Here is a 10,087-nt window from a genome sequence, read left to right as displayed (position 1 = left end):
AGTCGTGGTCTTCCTGGTTCCCACGCTGTTGGGGCGAGGATATCGTACGCCGCCTGCGTACCCCACTCTGGTGTTGACTCCCGAATGGGAGAGGACACGTAGGAGAGACCCGACGAAGTGGAGGAAGAAGAAGAAGAAGACATGGCGGCGGAAAGGGGCTTTTGGAAGTGCTAGTGCGAAGGAGATGAAGAAGGGAACTACAGGAAGTGGCCAAATAAAAGGGTGGATATAGTGGTTTAATGCCTAAGCAGTTCCCAAGGACGTGGTGCCAGAACCGTCAAATCGTGCAGAGAAGCTGAGGAGGCAAGACGTCATCATGAAGAAAACTGCGACGGTTCTGCCACGACATGACCCTTCGAAGGAGACAGATGGTTTTGCAATTATCATTATCAAAACCAGGGGGCATGTGTTACCACCCGATTTTGGCCAAATCGGGAGATGGGCCGTAAGTGAAGATGGGCTTGAAGGACGTACACGTGGAGCATCTTCGAAGCGGCCTTGCGCTAAGAGTTTGGGCTTAACTGCCTATGTATCTGTAACATATTAGATCGCATTGTAATTTAGATTAAAAGATAGAGTCTGGCCCGTGCACGGTTAGGTGCACGCCTCAATTAGAAAGTCCCTTGGACTATAAATATGTATCTAGGGTTATCGTAAAAGGAGGACAATCATCGTTCAACCAACACAAATCAGGCGCATCGCCACCCCTTTCTTCGAGGGTTTCTCCCGGGTAAGCACCATGCTTGCCTAGATCGCATCTAGCGATCTAGGCAGTATACGTTTATTCGTTACCTTGTACTGCTCGTGCTGAAGCCTTGTTGATGGCGAGCAGTACCATTTATCCTTAGGTGTCTAGGGGCTTGCATTGATGCTTTCGCGTGCATATCTGCGTGGCAATGCCGTCCCTCGACACCTAGCTGCCCTTACACCTATCCAGGTGTAAGGGCAGCATCTTGCTTGTTCGTTACTTAGTAGATCCGATCCGTTATAGTTGCTCCTTGCTCCGCAGGGATTAGTTTAATATCTGCATAGTTAGGCCTTATGTCGGGGTCTGGAGGATCCGGTAGTGCGTTAGGTGTTGTTCACCGTCCCTGCAAGGGATGTTCCGGGAATCAACGTTATGTTGGTTTTTAGGCCTCTCGTAGGGGTAGTTTGCATCATCTTCCGTAGCTGCTAGGCCCGATCGCACGTAGGACGTTCCGATTATGCGGTGAAAACCCTAAACTGTCAAGCGGATCGTTTTAGCTTTGTTCGATCAAGCAGGATCCCCATGCCATTGTAAATCCAACGTGAAACATGGGGCGATCGGCTCCTTGAGCCGATCCACGAGGAAACCCGATGAGCCGATAGGGCTCGTATTTAATGTTTACGTGTCTACCATGCAGGAACAATCGAAGCACTCTAACACCTTCCTGATCGGGTCTAGGTCAGGTGGCACGCCCTAGCAACCGCCAGGACGTGGCTGGAAGATTTGCGGGACAACGCGAGGTGCCAGGGTCCACTAAGCGGCCCTGGGAGCTTCCCGGCTCTTCGTGTTGCTTAGCCATTGCCCGTCGGTGGGTTTTGGAGGGTAACAGATGCAAAGTAACGGAAGGGGTTCGGTACATGTTCATACCCTTGAATATCGAGAGCGTTACATTTCGAACCAATGTTGTTGATGAAGGTGTACAGCGATGCCGATCTCATGATCGAGTAGAAGTAAAACACTGAAGCGCTCCAAGTGTCGCGCCTCCGTAGTTCTACACATGTACGGTGTATAGATGTCCCCCGGGCTCAAGTCAAGTGAAGCAGCGAAAGAAGAAGATCTGAACTGATGTTCCAGCAACACGATGGCGTGCGTATGGTGTAGAGATCTCTCGTATGCACGTTCCAAACTCGGGAACACACACATGAGGGCGAGAGAGGGATAGATGGCAAAGGCAAAGGGGATGAATGTGGAAGAGCCAAGGGGGGCTCTTTATATAGGAGTAGAGGAGGTGGTGGGGGCCACCATGGCCACCCCCATGCACCGCGGCCACCCCTCTAGGGTTAGGTTTGGGCGGCCATCCCACTTTGGGCCGCCACATGGTGGCCCAGTTAGGGGTATCCCTATTTTTCAATATTTTAATATTTAATTTAGTTAATTAAATAATAAAACATATTATTAAGTCTTCGAACAATTCATTGACGCCAGAACTTATTTCGACACCTCTCCGGAACCATTATGATGTTCTCTCTCTTTCTCCAAGGATCACGGATATATCTCAAAGGGTCGTATACCCTTAGTGTGCCACCCTATAGGTTCGGGAATGTGCAGACATAATCGAGATGACTCTCCGATCAATGACCACCAGGGGTTCTGAAAAACCATAATTGTCCCTACGCCTTCTACGAATTTATCTTTATCGCTTGAACCTCAACGTCGAGTCCTATTCCCATTGTTACACGATACATAGTATGTTCAAGACTTGATCTTCGGTATCCGACATACCTAGTTTAATCTCATTACCGACAAACATGTTCAACTTGCTCTTGTGATATAATATCCTCGTGACCAAGTCACATGTTTGCAAGCACTGTTGATATAATATCACCGAGTGGGCCCATAGTACTATCCATCGCGCGGATGTACAAATCTCGCCATCGAAACATACGCCTCAACACATCCCATTAGAATACCTGAGCAACACCTTTACGGCCACCTTGTTATGGTGTGGCAGTTGATGATGTTTAAGCAGCCGGCAGTGACAATTATTAAATGAGGCCTCACGGTCTAAGGATTAGGTTACGATATTTCTTCTTAGCATCGCAATGCTGAACTTTGTGACTTGATCATATTGCAATACCTTATTTGGGTGTGAGTTCATCATGTCATTCATCCAACAACATGACTCCATTATTAATGGTGTTGTTGTCCATGATCAGGAAACCTTGTTCATCTTATTAATCAACATACTATTTTACTAGGGACAAGGTTTTGTTTACGTACCACATGTGCATTAATGCTTCCACTTAATACAGTTATAGCATGACATAAAACTTATTATGAACAATACAGACATGACAATAAAACATCTTTATTTATTTGTCTAAAACAATACAGATATTTTCTACATGTAAACATATCACATTATTTGCTCTCTGCTCATGGTATGAAGCTAATCTTAGAACTAAACAGACGGCTCAAAATTTTGGAAAATCAAATAAACTGCAACTGAATATCCAACTTTTATTGGAACAAGGATGGTTTTCATGCTTTTTCTTGCACTGTCTGGGCAGTCTTGTCCTTGAGCTTCTTCACATGGTATGCTCATAGTATAAACGCCTGAATCGATAAAAACAAATATAGCATAAACCAAGCTGACATGAAGTTTAGGTTATAATAACAGATAGTATATGCCGCAAATGAAGCTGAAATTAAAGGAAGTAGGAACTCATAATAAACTATCTTCCATTAGTTCATTCCTCAATAGAAGCCTAGTTGCATGGTGTACCTCTATAGCTGAAATTATTTCTTTGGAGTTCACGTGTCTATTCCAATTCAGATCTAAAGCTTAATAAACAAATTTTATTTCTGGTATTTCTAGTTAGACACAACAAAGAACATGCATAACCAAAGCCATCGTACAGACAAAAAGGAAGGAAAGAGGCTTCTGCTTTTAGCTATAGAGGTAGCAGAAGAGCCATGCACGCTCTAACATTATAAGTCCAGCTAATAGTACGAGATTAATATTACTGAGTACAATCAAGCCAAAGCAATCATATCTTAAGTCCAAAATAATATAAATCCAGAACAATAAGAGGTAGAAATCAATCTTGCAATGCAGAAGGCAATATTTAGAATCCTTAACTTCTCAAATAATATAAACCCAGAATAATAAGAGGTAGAAATCAAGCCTGTAAAGCAAAATAGCAATAATTAACATTCCAAAATAGCAGTGAAGATGTGTTGATACGCAAAGGCAATTCATGTGTCCACAAAAATGGTTTGGCTATAAACCAATTATGGGTATCTACCAGTGTATGCTTGTTAACTATAGATCTCCTTGTCAGGAACAATAAGAAACAATAGTTTCTTCTGGATGCAATCATATTATCCAACATGAAGCGGAACACCGATGATGAATAGAACATAAACATGGGGTAATCATAGTGAATCCACAATGTACTAAAAAAAATCAAACCTTAAACTTTCTCTAAATTCAAGGGCTCATGACTATCAAACATAACACGACCATAAGCACCACATAGCGGCCAACAACAGTCCCCGAAGTTAAGCCCCCAAAAGCACAGTACCACATGATTTAGTTGCTGCAAAAGCACAAGCACGGAAAAACACCTAATATACTAACAAAAAACAATGTCGCTTAGGTACACTCAACACAACCATAATCAAACTTAAGAGCTAGAACAGAAAGAAGGCATCACAAACCTTGACATGGGTGCAATACTGATGGGTATGGTAATTTCTTTATTGTTCTTTCTGCATTCGAATCTCTATGCTGGTGGATTGATACGAGTGCTAATGTTCATGTATGTCCTAACATCTCTATTTTCACGTCTTATTAGGCGTCTAGGAATCTACTGTCTTAATGGTAAATGGGTCACATACTTAAGTTCGCGGTGTTGGCATGGTGGATAAAAAGTTCACTTCGGGAAATATCGTCTAGCTAAAAAACATGCAACATATCCCTAATATAAATAAGGATGGCAACGGGTAGGGTAAGCAGTACCATACGTGTATAAAATTATACCCACACCCGTACCTACGGGTACAGATTTTACCCACACCCATACCCGACGGGTATCCATACACATTGGGCACTAACATGTAGGTCAAGTAGTACACAAGTTATTCACAACTCTACAGTCATCGACAGCACATTTTCCAAAAAAAAAAAAACTATCTCAACTCAACAACATGCACTTAAGTACATGACAATTATCAAAATTTAGAAACTACAATATCACACTCATAACTCATAAGTCGAAAAGATTAGACAAGTCACATGGACCGTTACAATTGATGATAACCGATGGCTATTCAACATCAAAATTTGGAGGTCCACGGGTAAGGTCCAAATTTTCGATAAAGGGAATATATTAATATCAGAAGATATCAATTACACCCAGCCTCTGCAACAACGCAATGTCCTAATAACATTAGGGATGCACACATGCAAAAAAAAAACTAAGAAATAAAAGTCCCGCTACAGTATCCCAGCCCTAATAACAGTAATACATCCACCACCAAGACAACACCTGGAATTCAGACTCTTCAAAAGCAACGCCTCCAAGAAAGGAGCAGTGCACCAGCACCGTCGTTGCCCGATCAAAGATCTTAGGTTTTCACCCTGAAGATAGTCTCCGCTCTCAAAACAATGCCTTCAACAAGGATATTGCCACCAACAACTTCCGCGCTGATTGCTGAGGAGGTGGTGGTGGCGGCGGCGGCGGTCTACCCTTTGTTACAACAGGAGTGCCTACCAGATCACGGAAGTTAAATTTGTAGGTAACTGGAGACTGGGTATATAACGAAGAAACGTTGTTCAGAGCATTGTCAGATTTTTTGTGGGTCGGAGAAAACTAACCAAGCTCCAATTGCCCTGTTACTTGTTTTACGCTCGAACCATTCTTGCTTGGTGACACCAACCCTTGTCGCACCTGCAGCTGTATGTTTTCCGAGGAAGTACGCCGCTGGGGAAACTGGACTGCAGCATCCCTTCCCAGATGATTGGATTCCGTAATACTGAAGATCTCTTGAACCTTTGGAAATGGTTGTACGCCCTCCTCTCCTATACCTGCGACCTCTCTGCTGGGATCCAATTGATTCGAAGAGTCCATTTCTGAAGCAATAACCTTTCACCACAATAGGACAAAAAACACTTTTAGTTTCTGCACAATTTATAAAGAATAAGTTGAGTGCAATGAGGATTACATACCTCGACTCTGAATCCCTCTGGGAATCGATCTGTATCATCCCACATTATGTCAAGGAAAATGCTTGATTTCCTCCGGAGGATCCCGCGATGCCAGCCTCCGGCTCTATGCCCGTCCGATGCAAGCGATCGTGCGGACGAGAATTGCCAGCACTGACGCGTATCCGTATCCGCTTGAGAGCCCCACCCACGACCGATTCCAGATCGAGTCAAATGCTGGTCATCTCTCCTCGCATTCTCTCTGTATTTCTCGTTGTGGCCATGGGGACGGTCGGACGGAGATCCCGCCGGCGAGCCACCCTGTTCCTCGCCGGCCCTCCTACCGTGCTTCCTCTTTTCCCCGCCTCCATGCCGCGCGCCGGCGCCTCTGTCCCCCGCGACGGCGGCCTCGACGGATCGCGCCACCGCCCCCTTCCGCCACGATCACCAGCCTCGAACGGAGCGCGCCGCCGCCTCCTTCCTCGCGATGGTCGCAGACCTCTATTCCCCGCGGTGTAGCCTCCATCCGCTGCGACGGCAGCCGCCTTGACCCCGCGCGCTGTCGCCTCCATCGTGACGGCTGCCATCTCCATCGCAGACCTTCTCCACGGGAATCATGCTGGCCCCCGTCCGATGCAAGCGATCGATCGTGCTGGCCCACTTGCTGCAACCCCCGGCACCAGCGCTGCAAAGGTCGATCCTTGGTGCTGCAACCCCTAGTCGCGGGAGCTGCGAAGGTCGAATGCCGGAGCTCCAAAGGCCTACCGCCGGTGCTGCAACCCCCATCGCCGGAGCTACAAAGGACGGCCGCTGGTGCTTCAAAAGCCTAGCGACGGTGCTACAACCCCCGTCACCGGAGCTGCAAAGGCTGGCCGTCGGTGCTGCAACTCCCGGTCACCGGAGCTGCCGTAGGTGCTTCAAAAACCAGATGCCGGTGTTGCAATCCCCCATCACCTGAGCTGCAAAGACTGGCCGCAGGTGCTGCAAGCCCGCCGTCGAGCGCTGCCGCGGTATTGCAAGCCGCCGACGTCGGCACCGCCGACGTGCTACAAGCCCGCCTTCGAGCGCGCTGGCGGTGTTGCAAGCCCATCAACATCGGCGCTGCCATAGTGCTGCAAGTGGGTCGTTGGGACGCCACCAGCGGTGCTACAAGGTGCCGATGTTTTGCAGAGCCGAATGGCGGTGTTGCCAAAAGGAGTCGATGCGGAGCGGTCCTTCGTCCGACTTTTCTTCATGCGCGGTGGTGCTTCGTTTGTTTTTCTTTGTCTCTGTGAAGGAGAGCCGAGTGCTGCACATGGGTATGGTCCTGGAGGACACGTGTTGGGCAGGGGAGTCGGAGGTTCCGGGGGAAATATCCTCCAGAGGAAGTCTCCGGCGAGTCTCAGGCAAAGTATGGTGCTCCGGCGAGTCTCCGGCAACTCCCCTTCTATTTTTATTCAAATCATTTTTTTGCTTTAATGAAGCAAAAGCGAGAGTTTTTGCTGCGATGAAGCAAAGTTTGAATGAGTCTCGGTAACTATCATTCTGTTTTTAGTTGAACCGTTTTTTGCTTCAATGAAGCAAAAGTGGGACTTTTTTTGCTGCGACGAAGCAAAGTTGGAGGAGAGGTCTTTCCTTATCTATTTCTAGGCGAATCGTTTTTTGCTTCAATGAAGCAAAAGCGGGAAGTTTTTTGCTACGACGAAGCAAAATCTAAATTTTAGCTAAAAATAGACACGTGTCAGTCAAAGAATCCGGAGGCTGGAGAGCTCCTAGCCTCCGAAGGATTATCAGCACGCTCCTTATGTCAATTTCATCTCGATTTAGCATCAGAACGTTGGATCTGATAAATGTTGTAGTATTGAACATGACTCTGAACCGGATCTCTTGTCGTACTTGATCAGCATCCGTGCTAATGCATTCCAACACGACATCTCCTTGAATATGGCAGTCGATGTTGATCTTAATCGGTTCATAGTCTGCCTACATGAGAATACCATGTTAACAGCGAGCAAAAAAAAAAAAAATGGACCCTGCTCAGGCACATTTAGATTTAGTGCAGAAGTGGTGAGGTGCCAAATTAAACAGAAAGTGCTAGTCCAAAACTCACCTGCTTGCTGAGTTCCTTTGATGTTGAAAATAACAGTTTGGGCCCGTTATTTACATCAAGCAGAGGATCCTTCCCATGGATAAGGAACATGAGTCTACATCCATCCTCCCCATTAAAGCCTGCTGGCATGCTTGTTAGTACGAGGCAGTCCAAGTTAACAGCTACATCATCTGTTGGCCACCATGAGCTCGCATTCCTCCGAGATATATAGTGCAGGTATCTCATCTGAGAAGGCATTGGATTTAGCGGCGAGAGCAAGCGGATGAGCTCCCGAGGTGCTTTCCCGTAGACCATCTCGAGTGTCTCGCGCTCACCGCTGCTCAGCTTCCGACGCAGCAGCAGTGCCGCCAGTATGAACGCGAGCACGGGCCAGCCGCCTCGCTCGCAATGCAGGATGAGGAAGTTGTCCTCGTCCAAGCCGAGCCAGGTGTCCCCGATCCTGAGGATAGCGTGGATCATCTCCAAGGTGAGGAGCGGGCACCCCTGTACTGCATCGGGTAGTCCATCACCGTCATGACGTAGCTCGACCTGGAAATCATGTCGGACAGCCAGCTCCGGCGACCCTGCTCCTCCGGTCGGAAGTTGAAGATCATGGAGGAGGCGTCCGGGAAGTTGTCCTCAAGCCGCGAGGCGATGTCGTCGATGTAGTGCTGGTACTTGTCGGCGTCCACAACATCTGCCGAGAAGCACGAATCGAATACTGCACAAGAAACAACACATTCACGACACATACATACGTCTACCTATTAATAGAAATCGGAGGGCAACCCCGGCCCTTTTTTTTTTCAAACTAAGAACGTCTATCTCTATATATGAAACTGGGGAGTCGCCGACGGAACCCAAGCAAACCGAGCAGCGATGCTCCATTGCCGAAGAAATGCAGTTACTATACCTATCCAGAACAGAGTGGAAGATTGAGGAAGGGGAATGAATGGCGAGAGCGCACGCACCGTAGACCTGCTCACTAATCTCCAGGAGCCCGTTGGGCGGCTTGCGGACGAGTGCCATGCTGCCCCAGATTCGCCGGGAATCGGGGATCACGGGGCGGTAGCCTGCGAGCGGCCGGCGATCGGTGGAAAGGACGGGACGGGGATCCGTCGGGTTGGGTCGTCGCAGAGAGGAAGGCAAAGAGACGGGCAAAAGAGTTTTTTTGTTTTGTTTTGCTGTTCGTGCTTGCTCGTGCTCAAGGCACGCTCCAGTTGGCATATGGTCGTCGGATAAAATGTCAAACTCTTCGGTGCCTCCACATGTGATTCAAAGGATTATACTATGTGTTTTAGAGAATTTAGATTAATTTTCTCTACGGTGTTTGTTAGATGTCATCTACTCCCTCCGTCCAATGGAACATGTCGAAAATTTATCTAAATTTAGATGAATAGTATATATAGATACATCTAAATTTTTGATGAATCAAAGACATTTTTCGTGGGACGGAGGGAGTATATGTTTTTTCATTGACGAATCCTTTGCACTATGTTTAACACCCAATCATCCATTCAGACTCTTCGTGAGAATATTTTAATTTTATAAACTTTGATTTGATAGGGAACGAGAACGCCATGGTGTCAACAGAACCGTGTGGGGCATAGTTGAGGGGATTGGGGAACACGGGGCGGTAGTAGCTATGCGTGCTACTGGCAATTGGTGGAACCGTGGAAGGGAGTGGATCGGGGATCCATCGAGATGGGATGTCACACAAAATGAGGCAAGAAGGTGGGTACATGGGAAAATAACATATCTTTTTTTTTCTTTGTTGTACTTTGTGTTGGTTGATGTGGTTGTCAGAAAGTATATTTTAAACATATGTTTACAACATGGTTGTCAGTATCCCGATATAGAGTCTAGTATGTTACGATACTAAGATCTTACCGGCCTGAAACGATATGCATCACTATGTATCCTAATTGGGTGGTGTTAGTATTCCGGTACTTCTACGACATGTAATACCACACATCAGTTAAAACTAATCAAAGAATTAGTTAACCTGCTGACATGAACGAGCCTTATAAGCAGGTAATCACTTTATTGGTTTTCTATCGTGGACTAAACATATTATTTGGCAACTCTGCATGCCTCATGTGGTGTTGGGTTGCATGCTTCA

General features: G+C 46.7%; 1 pseudogene; it reads right to left on the bottom strand.

Moving 5' to 3' along the window:
• Nucleotides 1-5,352: 5,352 nt before the first annotated feature.
• On the bottom strand, nt 5,353-8,994 carry LOC124647144 (annotated as a pseudogene).
• Nucleotides 8,995-10,087: the final 1,093 nt, after the last annotated feature.

Source organism: Lolium rigidum, chromosome 4 (assembly GCF_022539505.1).
Source record: "Lolium rigidum isolate FL_2022 chromosome 4, APGP_CSIRO_Lrig_0.1, whole genome shotgun sequence".
NCBI lineage: Eukaryota > Viridiplantae > Streptophyta > Magnoliopsida > Poales > Poaceae > Lolium > Lolium rigidum.
This window is presented reverse-complemented; position numbering and strand designations above follow the sequence as displayed.